We start from the raw sequence: 18,053 nt of genomic DNA, 5'->3' as shown, positions 1-18,053 counted from the left end.
GAAAGGGACTCTTACTTAGATGTGCTAAAGTCTGAAAGATGACCCCTGATAACCATCTCTCTTGCCAAACACAGCAGCTTAACTAATGCCTCCCTGTCGAGAACAGCATTCAGGACGCGTGCTAAAATTATAGTGAGCTGGGACACCAGCTGGGGCCAGTCAATTCCTCCTTGTCTCAGATGGTGATAGAAGTACCCCAAGCTGCTGCCTCTGCTGGGGACTTGAGTACCAGCCAGATGCACGGTGACAAAGAGCGGTCTGATGGGTTCTGCTGCTGTGCTTTTTAAATTTCTTTGTATGATATAAAGCTACAACTGTTTAATTATTGGCAGTGGTTTTTGCATTTTGCAATAAAGTTTTTGATGACCAAGAGCTCAAATAGATGAAAGCCAAGGTTTAATAGAAAACTGTGTTGAATCTCAGTTTCTCCAGAGAGTTGGTGACGAATGTGTAGCTTGCACAAAAGTTGTACAAGCATTAAATGCCGCTGTGGACTCTGTGATGATGTCAGTGACCCTTCCACACTCCCCACCCCAAAAAGAGAAATCTTTTGTGGACGTGAGAAATATCTTTGTGGATGTGAGAAAGCATCAGCGTCCACTTCAGAAGAATGTTAAGAAGGATCTACATCCTAGAATGGCAGGCAGTTTGACAGGCGCAGTTACTGGATGTGAAATTACAGAGCACGCTGTGAAGTGACGCTCAGTTTAGATCACATGACAGCCACTTTTCTTTCTTTCAAGATTTATTTATTTGACTGTGTCAAGCCTTAGTTGTGCTATGCAGGATCTTTAGTTGTAGCATGTGAGTTCTTGGTTGTGGCATGTGGGATCTAGTTCCCTGACCAGGGATTGAACACGGGCCCCCTGCATTGGGAACATGGAGTCTTGGCCACTGGATCACCAGGCAAGTCCCAAATGACTGCCTTCTAAGGGTGTTTATTTTTATTTGAAATCTGCTGCTAAGCATCAGATTTTAGGAAAGGTTGAGCCTTTGAAAAACGACTTCATAAATCAAACTAAACATCCCTAATCGTTTTTGTAAATGAATTTGGACTCCATTAAAATACTCTGAGAATGAAGCACCAGAAACTTCAGTGTTTGAAGTTTCAAGAAATCACAATTATCATTAAACCCAAGAAACTTGTTACTTCTCCCCACCCCATCATCCTTCTTTGAGACACTGTGCTCTATTTTTTATCTTATTTGGCTGCACTGAGTCTTAGTTGTGGCATGTGGGATTAGCTGTTTTGTTTTTTTAGTTGTGGCATACAAATTCTTGGTTGTGAGATCTAGTTCCGCGACCAGTTATCGAACCTGGGCCGCTTGCACTGGGAGGCTCAGCCACTGGAGCACCAGCGAAGTCCCAAGATACTCTGTGTTCTGAGCTGCCTCCGAGTCCCCAGCAACTGCAGCCCCATGTCCCTTCCCTACATGCGGGGGCTTCCTGCCATCACCGCCCTGGTAACTTACTTGGGAGTCCTTGTGCCTGCGTCTGCTCCTGGTGGGACCCAATCTAAGGCTAGACCACAGGACAGTCTTCCCGTGAGTCATGCCCTCTTTTCCTTCATCTAACGGGGCTCTCATTGGACTTGGAGTCTGTGTCTACCTTGTATGAGAAGTCACATTTCCCCAGCCTAGCCCCAGGTCATCCTGAAGTTTGGCATGGTTTAGCCAAGCGTTTGCTGTCAAGTGAGATGCCTTGTTCCTAAGAGCAGCTTCTGCTCTAACAAGTCCATTGACATTTGCTGAAACCCGGGACATCTCTGTATGAAAGTGTTAACCTGGCCACTCAACTGTTATTTGCTTCAAGAAATACTCTCTTTTTTAAAATAATATAAACAGATTGTACCAATTTGTACAAATACTATAAAATTATATTTGGTGTATACATAAACTAAATTGCATAAATATGTAACATTCTCTTTGATTATTAAAGAAAAATAACTTTATGCTCGACCATTCAGAGATTACAAAGAAGTGCATATCTAATTCCAGGGATCAAGTAAAGCAGGTAAGTCCTCCCATGTGAGGCTGCAGACTTGGTCTCCTGGAACCAGCAGTCAGAAGAACTGAACATGGAAAGGCAGAGCATCCAGGCTTGCAAATAAGGAACTTCTGGCCTCTCTCTGCATCTGCAGTGTCTTTGTTAATCAGAAAGTATGATTTTGCATTCTGATTACCAGTGTCATCAGCCTTTGTACAGATTTGAGCAGAGCAAATCACAATCATAATCATTTTATGACACGGGATTCAAATCTCTTCACAAATTATTAACATTTTGAATATTATTTAACTGCAGTGGTTGATTTAAAAAGACACACACAAGTCTGAAAACCAAGGTCCAACAAATACTTTGGTTGAAAACAAAGTATTTTAGAAAACCCGCTGTGCAGGATGTATTTTATGGTCAGTATTTTTATTTAAATATTTGATATTGGTTAAATCTATTTTTTTCTTAGTAAATTTTAATGAAATACAATGTTCAACATAACTTGTTAATTTATCTTTATTATAAAGACTTTTAAATATACACAAAATTGGGAGGCATTCTCTTATTTTTTTACCTGTTTTCAGTAACTGTTGACATTTGCCTTTCTTGTTTCATTTATACCTAATCCTCACTCACCCTCTCATCCACCCACATTCATTTTTTCTTTTCTTTTTTACTGAGGTTGGGTTAGAAGTTTCAAAATCAAATCTCAACCATTATTTCACCCACGAATCTGTACAATGTACTGTCTCTCTAACAAATTATGACTTTTAAAAATTGCCCACAATGCTATTATCATGCCTACAATTCAACAGTAATTCCATAGCTAACAAGATGATTCATTTGTGATTATTGTTGATATTCAGTAATTCAAATTGGCATTGTAGGAAAGAGCTCAGCTGGTACTTTGTTATTTTGAAAATATAAATTGTCATAAGATTTTGCTTCTGTTTCAAATTCACCAGCTAATCTTGTCTGCAAATTCAGTGAAGTTGGGGAAAAATATAGAACTCTCCCTCTATTAAGGATTGTTTAAAGTTACATAAAAAGACAGTTTCTTCTATCCCCATTTTAAATAAAGTGTTTAAGCTCTGTTTCATAAATTCTCAAACAACATTAGGACTCTGTGGGACTTCTCAGGTGGTAAAGAATCCACCTGCCAATGCAGGAGACACAGGAGATGCAGGTTTGATCCCGGGGTCAGCAAGACCCCCTGAAGGAGGAGATGGCAACCCATTCCAGTATTCATGCCTGAAGGATACCATGGACAGAGGAGCCTGGTGGGCTACGGTCCATGGGGTTGCAAGGAGTCGGACCCGACTGAAGGGACTTAGGACGGCAGACCAAAAATGATGACTTTCGTTCTGCTGAAGTTAAAGTGTATAGCCCTACTTTGGGCGGATATTAAATATTGGGGCTACCTGTCAGTTAAAGCCTTTACTTCCTTGTTGTAGAAAAGGCGTGCTCACCCCATGAGGGGACTGCTTCCCAGGCAGCTCAGTGGTAAAGAATCTGCCTGCCAATGCAGGAGACACGCGTTTGATCCCTGGGTTGGGAAGATTCCCTGGAGGAGGCCATGGCAACCCACTCCAGTATTCTTGCCTGGAGAATTCCATGGACAGAGGAGCCTGGCGGTACAGTCCATGGGGTCAGAAAGAGTCAGACACACGCATTAGGATTCCGCACACAGTTTCTGAAATGTGTTCATGTTGTGTTTATTGAGGTAGAACATAAGAGGACCCCAGGGGTATTTGGGGTTTCAGGAATAAAATGATGCATTTGCATGCAGTGTCAATTTCACTCACATGTATTATGGAGTAAAATCTCATATTTTTAAACAGAAGCAAAAGCTTCTGAAGAAATACCATCCTTTATTTGAGCTGCTTTACCAGATCCTGTTAGATTTGAGTTCAGACTCATCTTTTCCTCCCCTGCTAAGGGAGAGGGATAGCTTTGCTGGAGAAACTTGTAAATACTGAGTCAAGGGATTAAGAAAATGCAGCTAATTCCAACTGAGGGATATCTTTATTAGTCAACACATTTCAACACTGCTTTAGGTGAAAAACCTGCCTTTCATTATACAATCCAGATTCCAGCCTGAAAATTCAGAGCAAAATCCTAACTAGCACATTTTAGTCATGCCAGAACCAAAGTCTTTATTATGTTAACAAAAATAATTACAAAATCCAGCAATCCAGAAGTTAGCAGACTATCTGAAATACACCCACCCTCATTTAATAAGCATAAAAAAATATTCTGTGAATTTTCTTTTTGGTGCAATGAGTCCTAGCTTTCAAATATTTCAGAACTTATCATTTCTGCTTGTTGTTCACAATACCTGATTGGTATGAATTTGCAATTATCCACAAGATAAAGGAAAATACAAGGGAGGATAAAATAGTTTACTTTCTAAACAGCAGAGGAAACAGGCTTAGGCCATTACTCATCATATCTCTTAGGAAAAAATTGTTTACTTTCAGTTATATCACTTAATAACACCATTAACTTGACATTTGTCTTTTTTTTTTTAACTCTAAGTCCTCTTTATCACCATTCCCAATTCGAGGGCCCAAATCAAGTCCTTCTCGGTAGTAATTGCTACAGAGCAGATCTCCTGTTTTCATTCCTTTTAGGTTTGTATGTTTATTCCTTGGTGCATGTGAGGTATTAGGAGGGGTCAGTGTGAATATACTTATACAGTTCCGGTTTTTTCAGCAGTGTCTTTAGGATCTATTTGGATGTAAAGGTGTGTGAATTCCTTCTAACTGCTGGATGTCCTTGGTCATCACATGCAGGTTTTATCTGATTCTGCCTTCCCCCTTTGGATGGAGACGAGGTGTTCCCACATGTTCCTCTGCTGGAGTGCCCAGTGCCAGGCTAACGTATGAGGAATGAAAATGAAGATGTCCTTGAGCTGGTTGTTTCTGAATGGAAAGGAAAGTGCAGGACAGATTAATATGGAGACAGAAAATTGCGGAAGGTTTGTAGAGGAAGAACACTGAGTTTTTGCATGTTGAGGATTGGCTGAGATAAGATTGAATTTCATTAAGAAAATGAATGTTAAAGGTAAAGTGGTTTAGAACCTGAATCTGGTTCTCTAAGAGAACAAAGTTTTCTTAAAATACTGAACTGTTTTTGGTAATTGTGAATTTCTTTGTTTAAGTGATCTCTGTTTGCCAGTGAGACCTTTTATTAACCACTGGGTAAAGTTTTTTTTATATTTTGATAAACTCCCCCTCCTGGGGTTCCTGTTACATGCAGATCCAGGGATCCTTGGCCCCTCAGCTAATTGGAGGCCCTTTTCCTTTTTTTTTTTTCTTGCTGGGCACACTGGCCTCACCAGGGCAGCCGCTCCGACAAACACACATACACACATTTAGACCAACACATGCACGCTCCCTGGCCTGTGGGTGAGCAGAAGGCAGGCGGAGACAGTAGACGCCTCTTCCAGCGTGGGGGCCTCTGATCTCCAGCCTGGACTTTCCGCTTGCTTGAGTGTGGAGTCCAACCAGAGAACCAGGCAAGGGAAACAACGAGCTGGAGGGTGCAGGCCAGGCTCTGGAAGGACAGGAGGGAAGTTCTAGGGTCAGTTTATAATCATGAAGCTCTCCCCTCTATCCCTTTTTTCCTGGATATAGAACATAAAAAACTCAGCCTTTCGCAGTGGTCACTGGGGGTCCCCATGTGGACAGAGGGGCTGTCGTCAAGGAGCCCAAACCCCACTGCAGGGACTGGACTGGAGAGGGTGGCGTTGCTGCCGATATACTGATTCAACACAAATTCCAGAAAGTAGATGCGGACTAAAGAGGCTGACCCACATTGCTCGCAAGCCATTGCCAGGAGGAAAACATAAATTTTAAAAGGGCAATGAAAAAAAAAAACCCTTTAAAACATAGTAAATCCAAGCAGAGCAGAAAGGGCCCGAAGTTCCCAAATCCCTGTGAGTCCTGCCTCAGCCGCCTGAGTCTGACCATCTAGCTTGAGAGCTTGGGCAGTTGGCCGGAGAGGTTCACTGGGGCGAGGGAGGCAGTGTGCATCCTCACGGAGCCCAGCACAGGCGAGGCAAAGCTGGCCGCGCCCGGCCCTGGAGGGCTGGGCCACTCGTTGAGTTTGACCTCGGCTCTGACCCATGTACTAGGTCCATCTGAAAGGCTGAGTTAGACACCCCCAACCCTCCCAGGAAGCGAACCCTGCCCCCAGCAGCCATTTCCAAATGACACCAGGGACCCTCCCACTCTCTGCTTAGGGTCCCCAGAAACAGCAGGGCTGAGGGGAGGTCTGAAAAGCAGTGGTGGACTTTCATGGGCGGGTGGGACTCGAGGTCAGAGAAGAGCGCCCACGGAGGCCCTGTGTCTCAGCTGCGTCCCCACAGTGAGCTGAAGACAGGAAAAAACCAGAGAGGGTTGAATAATGTACTTTCTAAACAGTGGAGAGAGAGGCTTAGGCCTCTATTCATTTTAAGTACTTAAAAAAAAACTTTCAGTTTTATCACTTTAAATTATACCAGTAACTTTACATTTGTCAAAAAGCCTTTGACTGTGTGGATCACAATAAACTGTGGAAGATTCTCAAAGAGATGAAAATACCAGACCACCTGCCCTGCCTCTTAAGAAACCTGTATGCAGGTCAGGAAGCAACATTTAGAACTGGACATGGAACAACAGACTGGTTCCAATTAGGAAAAGGAGTACGTCAAGGCTGTACATTGTCACCCTGCTTATTTAACTTATATGCAGAGTACATCATGAGAAACTCTGGGCTGGAAGAAGCACAAGCTGGAATCAAGATTGCCGGGAGAAATATCAATAACCTCAGATATGCAGATGACACCACCCTTATGGCAGAAAGTGAAGAACTAAAAAGCCTCTGATGGAAGTGAAAGAGGAGAGTGAAAAAGTTGGCTTAAAGCTCAACATTGAGAAAACTAAGATCATGCCATCTGGTCCCATCACTTCATGGGAAATAGATGTAGAGACAGTGGAAACAGTGTCAGACTTTATTTTGGGGGGCTCCAAAATCACTACAGATGGTGATTGCAGCCATAAAATTAAAAGATGCTTACTCGTTGGAAGAAAAGTTATGACCAACCTAGATAGCATATTAAAAAGCAGAGACATTACTTTGCCAACAAAGGTCTGTCTGGTCAAGGCTATGGTTTTCCAGTAGTCATGTATGGATGTGAGAGTTGGACTGTGAAGAAAGCTGAGCACCAAAGAACTGATGCTTTTGAACTGTGGTGTTGGAGAAGACTCTTGAGAGTCCCTTGGACTGCAAGGAGATCCAACCAGTCCATCCTAAAGGAGATCAGTCCTGGGTGTTCATTGGAAGGACTGATGCTGAGGCTGAAACTCCAATACTTTGATCACCTCATGTGAAGATTTAACTCACTGGAAAAGACCCTGATGCTGGGAGGGATTGGGGGCAGGAGGAGAAGGGGACGACAGAGGATGAGATAGCTGGATGGCATCACCGACTCGATGCACATGAATTTGGGTACACTCCAGGAGTTGGTGATGGACAGGGTGGCCTGGCGTGCTTCGATGCATGGGGTCGCAAAGAGTCGGACACGACTGAATGACTGAACTGAACTGAACTTTACATTTGCCTTTAAAAGAAAAACAAAAAGCAAATCTCCAAATTCAAGTTCTCTCTAATACCCCTCCAAACCCCGGGGTCCTTCTCAATTCTGCTACAGGGCAGACCTCCAATCTGTTCCTTACATTTCTAGATCTGTATGCTTGTTTACACGAGGTATTTCCTCCTAATAGGAGTAGGGATGAATATATTGATACACTTTGAACTTTGTCAGCAGTGTTTTTAGGATCTATTCAGATGTACAGGTATGTGAATTCCTTTTAACTGCTGGATGTTCTGTGTCCTCACATGCAGGTATCATCTATGACTCTGCCTTTGTCCTGTGGGTGGACATGAAGGTTCCCTGCCACCCCCCGCCCCCAGGTTCCTCTGTTATAAACAACGCTGCAATAATGCTCTCCCCAGTGCCAGCTCGAGCTGGAGGGCTGTACGGCAGCAGTCGGGAATGGTGGGAAGAAATAGTTTATCAAGGACTTTCAGAATTTCTTTCTCATGGTGCTAATTAATTAGCAGGCTTTAAGTGAGATGACTTTAAGTCTGCACCACACACTCCTATCGCCAGTGGGAATAGACTGCTGCCCACCTCTCCACCTCTGCCCTCACGTGCCTCCTGTTTCCTGGTAGGTACCAGAAAAACATAATCACATTTAATTTCCATGAATGTTGCCAAATGTTCGTTCCAAACTTGACCTTTTATTTTTTTTTCATCAGCCTTTAAGACAACTTTACCTTGGATTTTCTTCATTTTCCCTCCCCTGACCTCCTGAGACTCCTTCTCTGCCTGGTCCTGGGGCTCACTCCTCTCAGATCTCATCCAGTTGCATGGCTCCATATTTATGTCATTGAAGCCAGCCCCTCTCTGATGCCCTGTCCACACAGCGCACCTCTCCCTGAGAATGTTGGCTGGGCCTAGGTTATCTGCTCACGACGATTTGTCTCTCCAGGAGGCCTGGGCACATCCCTTCTCCCCAGCATTCCCCGACTTCCTTCACCCCTACCTCTCCATCTCAGTTAAGGGCAGGGGAACAGCCAACTACTAGGATGTCTTTCAGTCCCTCCCCATCAGAATGACTAGTCTGTCACATATATTCATACTCGTTTATACCTTTAAAAAAGAGTCAGCCATTCTCCACCCAAAGAGCCACCCCTAACCCAGGTCGTGTTCCCCCTGACCCCACCTAAGTCACCCACACAACTTCCGGCCAGCTTCCAGTCCCTGACTTGCCTGGAAACTTTGTCTTTGCCCCCACTGTCCCCAGAACTTCCCTCCACACCACGCGTCTGATGGGACCCCTCGGCTCTCTTCTTCCGGCCATGAAGGCCTCACGATGTCGCCTCTGTACTTCCCTACCCAGGGGTGTCTCTCTCGGCCCTTTCCTCTCTTTCTAAGGTCCAGCAGCACACTAGGCAACCAGAAAGGCTTCCAAAGTCAGGACCTTCTCAGGGTAGCTCTCCAGGACATCATGCCACCCTTATCGTCAGCGTAGGACACCCTAAAGACCAACTTCCTTTGTCAGTTTCTAGCCCCCCTAAACACTGCCTCCTCTAGGCAGTCCACCCAGTATCAGCACCCCACCAAGGGGAGAAGATAAAGCCCGAATCCAGAGTCGGGGGGCCTCTGGGGGCTGGATGCTGGCCTTGGGGTTTGGCTGGAGCCTATGGAGACTGGCTTGGGCCCTGTTGATTGGCTAGGGATGTTGCTATCTGGGGCCGTTGGGGATTGGCTAAGGTAGTTGGGAGTTGGCTGGGGCCGTTGGGGATTGGCTGGAGCCGTTGGGGGTTGGCTGGGGCCCTTGTTGATTGGCTGGGGTCGTTGAGGGGGGGCGGTGTTGGCTGGAGCCCTTGTTGATTGGCTGGGGCCGTTTTTGACTTGCTGGGGCCGTTGGGGATTGGCTAAGGTCGTTGGCGGGTTGGCTGGGGTCGTTGGGGATTGGCTGGAGCCGTTGGGACTAGCTGGGGCCGTTGGGGGTTGGCTGGGACTGTTGGAGCCTCAGACAGTTACCAGAGAGGTTCTGCCCAAGTCCAGGGTGGGGAGCTGAGGCCAATGGAATCAGGAGTTGGGGCCCAGTGCCAAGAACCCTGGCGACACCCTCCCACCAGTGCCAGGACCTGAAGTCGGGGAATCCAACCCAGTCTGCCAGCCTGCCAGCCACAGAGGGGCCAAGGCTAGGAGATGAGCTACAGCCAGGGCGCCCCTGAGCATCCGCCCTGCCATCTGCAAGCAGAAGGTCAAGGGTGCCCCCCCAGCGAGGAGCCGGACTGGTGTGTGCAGGAGACCGAGGCCCCTGCACCGTCCCTGGGAGAGTCGGGCCCACAAGGGGTTCCGCTGGCCCCCAAGTCCAGGGCCGCGCCTGCTGAGAGCCAGGAGACCCCTGCCGCCTCAGCCCTGCGCCCGCAGGAGCCGCGAGGGATCCTGGACTGGACCCAGTTCCCCGTCTTACTGTGGCTCTTCCCAGATCTTTTTGATCACAGGCTCCAGTTTTAGAGGTTCTGGAGGAGTGGGGCAGCGGGCTTCCAGCCTAAAGGCGCCCATAGCTCTTTCTCCACTCACTCACTCCAGAGGAGCTGCCTTGGCCGCACTCTCCTCCTGAAGGCAGGGCCGAGATCCCCTGCCTCACCCCGTCTCAGGAACCTCCTATTTATTTTTACTTTATATGAGTTGCCTTTTACCTCTTCTCATTCCTCCATGAGGTAGACTTCGGGGCCTGTGTTTGCCCATGCCTTCCTGTATCCACACTCTCGGGGAACTCTCTCCTCCTGAGGCTGGGCTTGGACAGGTGATTTATTTTGGCCAATCAGATACCACAAGTGTTGCAAGAGGAAACTTGAGGATCATTTGTTACTCCCAGAACCTGCCTGGGTGTGCGCAAACCCTGACTGTTTTGACAGATGACTGTGGCCCAGAACCCTCAAAGTGCAGCTGAGAGGAGGCCACCTGAATCAGCTGGCCCACGGGCCACCCCCAACCCCAGACGTGTGAGTAAATTCATCCCAGGTCGGCTGAGCCTATGAAAAGAACCACCCAACGCTAAATGTGTTGTTGAGATCGGTTGTTACAGAGCAACAGATGACTTACATGCTATACTCAAATCCCTTTGTTGCCTCCAGTTCCCACCCCCATTTCTTTTCCTGACCTTGTCACTCTAGACAGCAAGCCTGCAGGAACCTCACTACGGTTTCTAAAGAAGTGTTTCCCAAAAACTTTTACAGAGATCCCCTTGCCTCAGACTCACTTGGAGAATCTCTGGGAAATAGTCCTGCTAATCTTTGAAAGTGCAGGGTGGGAATCTCCAACTTGGCAAGTCCTTCTGTCCTGGAGAAGGAAATGGCAATGCACTCCAGTGTTCTTGCCTGGAAAATCCCATGGATAGAGGAACCTGGCAGGCTAAATCCACAGGTTCTCAAAGAGTCGGACACAACTGAGCACCCCGTCCTACTGGACACATTTTAACAGTTCTATTCCCACACCCACAGCTGTTGCACTGTCCTTCCTTCCCCAGTCCCCGTTTAACAGGGAGAAACCTTTGCATTCTATACAAGTTAATCGGGAAACAGATGTTGCCTATAAGCTTGGACATTCTGGCCCTTCTCTGGGAACCCTGCCTCCCAGATAACAAGCATTAAGCTAAAATACCTTTGTTTAGCACACAGGAACCGTCTTGACCACATCCGTCCATGAATGACTGCAGGCGGGAGGAGAGTAACACACCCTCTGTGAAGGCTGACAGGAACCAAGAAAGGTTTGATTTCATTCCCCGTCGGTTAAAGGAAGCTGAGTTCCAACTCAGGACACAAGCCCACCATCTCCGTGGGGCTCTGGCTTTCCTGCTAAAGTCACCCTTCCTTGCCCTGACAGCCTGTCTCTCATCTTAGCGCCTGTCCTGCGGAGAGCCGTGCAAGCTTGTACTTGGAACCAGCTGTTGGCCGTCCAGGCAGGAGCTTCACTACTGGTGACTAGCTGGCCCTGGCTGGGGGTTTTCAGGTAAGGCCCTAGCAGCTGCAGGAACCACTTGTCCTGAGGATCTTCCCTTCAAAATTCCTTTATTCCTGAAAGCAGCCCCAGCTGCCCCAGCACTTGGCAACTCGTGCAAGGAATCGACATGCGGGAGCTAATGGGCTCGATTCAGTAGGGTGAGTGGCTCCAGTGCTTACATTTGGGGACTTCATTTACTCTCTGTTTTGGACATTTTCTCTGGAATAGCCAACTTGGGGGGCCCTGTTGGAGACAGAGAAGGGTTGTTGGACTTTTACCCAATCTGTGAGCCAGCTCTTTCGTTTGTTTGGATGCTCGCATTTGTGTTTTGTCTTGAATTTCTGACTTTAAATATGGTGAATGCTTCAGCTATTCCTAAACTGTGAAAGGAGGATGATATTTTGTTGAACCATGTGTGGCCAGAGTGTCTGTTAGAATCTCCACAAGGGGTTTAGGCAGGATTACCTTGGGGCCCCGTGTGCCGTGTTTGTCACTGGGATATGCAAAACCCCGAGACCAAACTTGAGGGTTTCTTTAGGATTCTGTCTGTCCTTTGGATTTTTCATTTCATTTTGTTTGGTACTGTTTCTCCATTTACCTCCAAATCAAGTTTTATCCTGGTAAATTATATCATTTCTTTTGATAATCTCAAATTGTTGTATGTCACAATAGTAATCAAGTTTCTTTTCAATTGCACTGTCCCCCTGGTTGGTTGACACCAAGGCAAAAAGGCATCCTTTTAATGGTTAGAGGTGAACTCTGTGCAAGTGTCTGAGCTGTGACATCAGGGAAAATACGGAAGGGAATGAGAGTGAGGATATGTTGCTCCAAACTTTCACTCCTCCAGTTGAGAGGAATGCCCTTCAGTTTGTTCAGATTACTGAAGGGGAAGCTGGCAAAGAGATCTGGTTACTTATTCTTGACTTCTTAGGCCAGGTGTTGTGAGATTAAGATTTGAAAGGTGTGCTTGGGCTGGAGATGAGTAGAGCATGGGGATTCCCGACTTAAGAGTTCAGTAGAGCTTTGCAAAGGGGACAGGAGAAGGAACTGTCGTCGAGGGTGGTTTCCTGTAAACAGCTGCTTACAAGCCTACTGCTCACTGCTTTCACCCCACATAAGCTCTCTGCACCATTGGCTAAGGGTGAGTGCTCAAAAGGACTTGCCTACTGCTCAGTCAATCCTTGACCACAGGCTGTGTGCTTATGGCCAGAACACCGTGTGACCTCAGTGACTTGAAATGAAGGGATGACGTGAGTCTATGAGGGCCCTGAGATGTCCCAGGCCCCCAAATTCGACTCCTAGGCAAGGTTTTTCAAGGTCAGTATGATATTAGCTAGACATGTCCACTTTTACCTAAAGCTTTTCTGACAAAGACCTGGACAGACAAGGGCTGTGCCTTCTACCACTAAGAACTGGTCACCATAGAGGTGCAACAAGGCAATTTCTTAAACCCACAGTTAAATAGACAAATGCATAAAAATAAGCAAGGGAGATAAAATCATGAAGGCCTGGTTGTGATGGCCACTTGAAACCCCCCATATATGGCCCCAAATGAATTGCCTTAATCCTACCAGTCCCAGGCCTGGTTCCAGATGACAGAATTTGCTACCTGATTCCTTCAGTGGGTTACAAATTCTTTTTTCTTTTGGATATTAAGTATCCCACAAAGCGACTTTGTCTTGCAATGTCTTCTTTTCTACCGATGACTTGGACTTGAGATTTCTTTGGTGTTTGAAGGTATTTGGTAGTTAAGGAACAGTTATCCAGACAGATGCCCTTCTTCTTCAGTTTAATTGGACTCTTCTGAGCCCACAAAAGGACCAAAAGAGGAATTTAGGGTTGTAAAATGCGAACTCTAGTAGCACTGCTCCTGTTCCTTGAGAAGGAAGAGGACAACAGGAGTCACTGTACGCCCACCACAAGCTGTCCACTGTGGTCCGTCCTTTGTCTCTGAACAATCTCCAGTCCTTACACCAGTGAGCTGGAGTAACTAGCTGGACCTCCTTACACCAGTGAGGACAGCACAGGAAATGCAATTCTTTCTCTCTCTGAGACGACTGCCAGTGTATACTAGTGGGGTTACAAGTCACTTTAATTAAATTGCTTCAGACTAGTTCTTGATCTTCAACTTGGAACAGCCCCTGGATTCTACCCAGATCTTAGCTGTCCTGCTAGGGAAGGGTAAAGCTTGACCAAAAGAAAAAAGCTACCAAAAAAATGTGAAACTCACTAGTGACTCTTTTCCTGTAGGGGGTCTATTCCACTCAAGAACCTTTGCTTTAGCTTTCTCTTCAGTATCCAGCAGGTTTTTTTTGTTTTTCATTGAAATAGTTTCCTTCCAATACTTAGATTCAGGTGTATAGCACAGTGAATCAGTTATACATAAATTTCTGTTCCTTCACTGATTTTTTTCCCTTATAGGTTATTACAAACTATTGAGTGTAGTTCCCTGTGCTATACAGGAGGTCCTTATTATCAATTTTATATGTATTTGTGTATCTGTTACACCCAGACTCCTGATTTACTCTTTCCCCTAGGATAACCAAAAGTTTGTGCTTTAATTCTGCAAGTGAGTTTCTCCTTGGTAAACTAGTTCATTACTACCAATGATCAGGTATCACTTATAAACGATATCTTATGACACTGGTCTTTCTCTCTGACTCATTTCGCTGGATCCTCTCGAGATCCATCCAGGCTGCTGCTGGTGGCATTATTTCACTCTTTGATGCCTGAGCAGCATCCAATTATGTCTAGGTACCATTCTTCTGTTCATGGACATAGTGGTTAGGCTTGTGTAAATTACTGCTGCGCTGAGTGGTAAGTTTCATCTGTCTTTTTGAATTCTGCTTTTCCTCCTGGAGACACCCAGGAGTGGAACAGATAGATCACAGGGTAGCTCTGTTTTTAGAGCTCCGTAGTGTGCTCTCCATGGACTGCCAACAGTGTACATTCCCAGAAACAGCGTAGGCGCATTCCTTTTCTCCAAATCCTCTATCACTTATTGCTTGTAGACTTTTGGCTATGCTGGGTCTTCATTGCTGTGCACGGGTTTTTCTCTAGTTGCAGAGTGGGGGCTACCCTCTAGTTGTGGGGCACGGGCTTCTCTTGTTGTGGAGCCTGGGCTCCAGGGCACGCGGGCTCCTTAGGTGTGTCTCGCAAGCTCTAGAAAACAGGCTCAGTTGTGGTGTGTAGGCTTAGCTGGCTCTGTGGCATATGGAATCTTCATGGACCAGGAATCGAACCTGTGTCCCCCTGTACTGGCAGGTGGATTCTTATCCACTGCGCCACCAGGGAAGTCCTATTTGTGGACTGCTTGATGATGGCCCTTCCGACTGGCAAGAGGTGATTCCTGGCTACAGTTTTGATCTGCATGTCCCTGATATTAATAATTACCGATCAAGCCCCTTTTCATACGCTGCTTCTAATAGTGACAGAAAATGAACTTTTGGTTGCAGGGGCAGAATGGGGTAGGGCTAGAGTTTGGGATGGCCGTGTACATGGCGCTGAATTTGACACGGGTAACCAAAGAGCTACCGTGTAGCACAGGGAGCCCCGCTGCGTCCTGCTGCAGCCGGATGGGGGCCTGTGGGGGAACGGACACATGTGTATGCATGGCTGAGGCCCTTCACCTTCTACCTGAAACGCTAAAACTGTTAATCAGCTATATCCCAGTACAAAATGGTTTAATTAAAACTAAAAAGTGAGAGGGAAATCGCCCTGTCTTAAGTGGCTTCCTGACACTGTGCCCCATTTGAATTCTTTTTTTTCCACTTTTCTAATCACCTACTCCAGGGCAGGTGTCATTTACAGCCCTAGAGGCCCTGTGAATATTACGTGTCCAGGGTACAGGTTTTTAAAAGTTGCTGCTACCCAAAAGAGCCACAAGGGGGCAGGATTTCTTCCTAGCCTCAGCTGGTTACTCTAGAGACCAGTCTTGGTAAGTCATGTTCCTAGGCAAAAAGGAAATACCCCAAAACTTGTGTCTCATTACTTTCTATTTCCTTATTTTAAATGGAGTTGTCACTTTATGGTGCCAGTTGTATACGTACACCGTCTTGTCCGTTTATACATATTATCACTTCCCCTTCAGGTTCCCTCCCCATGTAGGTTGAGTGTTGAATCAAGTTCCTTGTGGTACACAGGTTCTTACCAACTTTATATGTATTCAGTGTTTTTGTTCAGTTGCTAAATTGTGCCCAACTCTGCACCCCATGGACTGTAGCATGCCAGGCTTGTGTATCTGTTGATCCTAAACTCCTGATTTACCCTACGGTAACCAAGTTTGTGTTTCTCCTTGGTGAACTAGTTCATTACTACCACTGTTCAGATCCTACTTATAAACACCTTTTGATGCTGATCTCTCAGTTCATTTACTGTGATCCTCTAGGTCCATCTGGGGTGTGGCATTATTTCATTCTGAGTAATATTCCACTGTATCCAGGTACCATTTCTTACCCTTCCTCTGTCCATGGGCATTGTGGCTGCTTCCCTCCTTTGGCTTTATGTAAATAGTGTTGCAGAGTGGTGGGACATGTCTCTCTTCAATTCCAGTTTTACCCAGGATTGGGATAAACTGAAAGCTCTGTAATGTTATATATAGCAGATACTATCAGTTTACATTTCCACCAGTAGCATATTAATTAGCATTGTCCACATATCCTAGTGCGTGTGTGCATGGGTCTTTTGATACACACCCCTAAGAGGGTATCGGGCTTCCCTGTAGCTCAGCTGTTCAAGAATCTGTCTGCAATGCAGGAGCCCTGGGTTGGGAAGATCCCCTGGAGAAGAGAAAGGCTACCCACTCCAGTTTTCTGGCCCAGAGAACTCCATGGACTGTACAGCCCATGGAGTTCCAAAGTTAGACACAACTTTCACTTCACGAGTGTTAGGGATGGTTACTCAATAATGCCACGATGCACTAATTGGCTTCCCAGGTGGCACTAGTGCTGAAGGATCCACCTGCCAATCTCAGAAATACCAGGGACACGTTCAATTTCTGTGTCAGGAAGGTCCCCTGGAGGAAGGCATGGCAATCCACCAGTACTCTTGCCTGCACAACCCGTCAGAGCGTGGGGGGCTGCTACTGTCTGTGGGGTCAGAGCTGGACACAATGAGCACGCACAAAGCCTGCTGACCAGCCAGTGTAGTTCTTGTATGGAGGTATGGTTACCAAAACCTTTATGGTATTTCTCTTCTTTATGGTACATTTGCAAAGCACCTTTAATCCTACCCAAGCATTTTGTTAGCTTTTCAAGGATAAAAAGTGTTTTACTGCCTCTTCAGATGCACAGCCCATAGCTGCATGACTTGGTCCTACAGAAATGTCTGGCTGAGTGTACTGAGCTCAGAATGTTCTTGTATTGATTTGTAAGAAATTAATTCTCAAGCCTTTCTCTTTGATGCTGACTTTCCTCCTCCATGTATCAATTTCAACTAGATGTTTGTGTATATTTTAACTGCTCTTTCCTAAGTTCTGTCCAAGTCAATTCTGTATGTTTTTCCAGTTCAATTTCCTCTCCAACAGTCTTTTTCTTCTGCCCTGTTATATTGTAAGCAATTTATTTCTAAATTACAAAAGCAATTACAGTATTAACCTTTAGACATTGTTTCAAAAACTATTTACAATAGATTTCTTTATGAAAACACTAAAGAAAGAAACAATCTTCCCAAAGGGATTTTGAAACAAGTATCACACCAGCTTGTGAGGCCCTTGTGCAGAATCTTTCTTGTGGCCATGATGGCCTGGAGGGCTGCTTTCTCATGCTGAAAACTGTAAATAGAATACAGTCCTTGGGCTGGCATTAGGAATTGGTGGAGAGAGGCAGAGGGCTCCCAGTTGGGACATGGTGGTGACACTTCAGCAGTGAGAGAGTTGCCTGCACTGGTGTGGACGTGGGAACAAGGTGGGATGCAGGCTGTCTCCCCTGGTCCCTAGTCCATTTTCAGAAGCGGGGAAATTGCTGGACAGTGGCCATGTCTACTTCACAGCCTGGGCTCCACGGGCTCTGATAAAGGGTCCCAAGTCCCCAGAACTTCTCTCAAATGAGTCTCTCCCTCCTATAGCTGGACACTGGCGTTTTAGACAAACCTTCATGTTTACATCCTCACTTCTGATACAAGAATGGTATGCTAGATTTGTTAACTGCTAAATTACCTCGAGAGGCAGAACAGGGTAATTCTCAGGTTATTCTTAAGAGAAGCCCACTGAACTCGGCACAGGGAGGTGTCCAGAAGGTTCTCCATTAGTAAATGAGCTCAATGTAGGTTTGCAACATATTTTTCATAGACAGAATTTGGTAATAGAGCCCTTGTTTTGTGCAAAATGTGGACTGCTCAGGCAGGGTCAGAAACACCATGGCTGTGGTGCCACTTACCACTGCCTGCCTGTGTTCCTTAGTTAGGGATCTAATAGGATCACTAGTTATGAAAGTATAATTTAAAATATCCCAAGAATATAGGCATACATTTACCAAAGATCTACAAACCTCTCTGA

At 45.9% G+C, this 18,053-nt stretch overlaps 1 long non-coding RNA gene across 2 annotated transcripts; it reads right to left on the bottom strand.

Annotated features, from left to right (window-relative positions):
* Window positions 1-3,998: 3,998 nt before the first annotated feature.
* On the bottom strand, window positions 3,999-11,302 carry LOC139031205 (uncharacterized). 2 transcript variants are annotated; one of them, XR_011483611.1, is made up of 2 exons: window positions 11,222-11,302; window positions 3,999-4,916 (listed from the first exon to the last, which is right to left on the bottom strand). It is a non-coding gene; the product is annotated as an uncharacterized lncRNA (long non-coding RNA). The 2 variants fall into 2 exon arrangements; XR_011483612.1 differs by lacking the exon at window positions 11,222-11,302 and adding an exon at window positions 8,317-9,321.
* Window positions 11,303-18,053: the final 6,751 nt, after the last annotated feature.

Source organism: Odocoileus virginianus, chromosome 26 (genome assembly GCF_023699985.2).
Source record: "Odocoileus virginianus isolate 20LAN1187 ecotype Illinois chromosome 26, Ovbor_1.2, whole genome shotgun sequence".
Lineage (NCBI taxonomy): Eukaryota > Metazoa > Chordata > Mammalia > Artiodactyla > Cervidae > Odocoileus > Odocoileus virginianus.
This window is presented reverse-complemented; position numbering and strand designations above follow the sequence as displayed.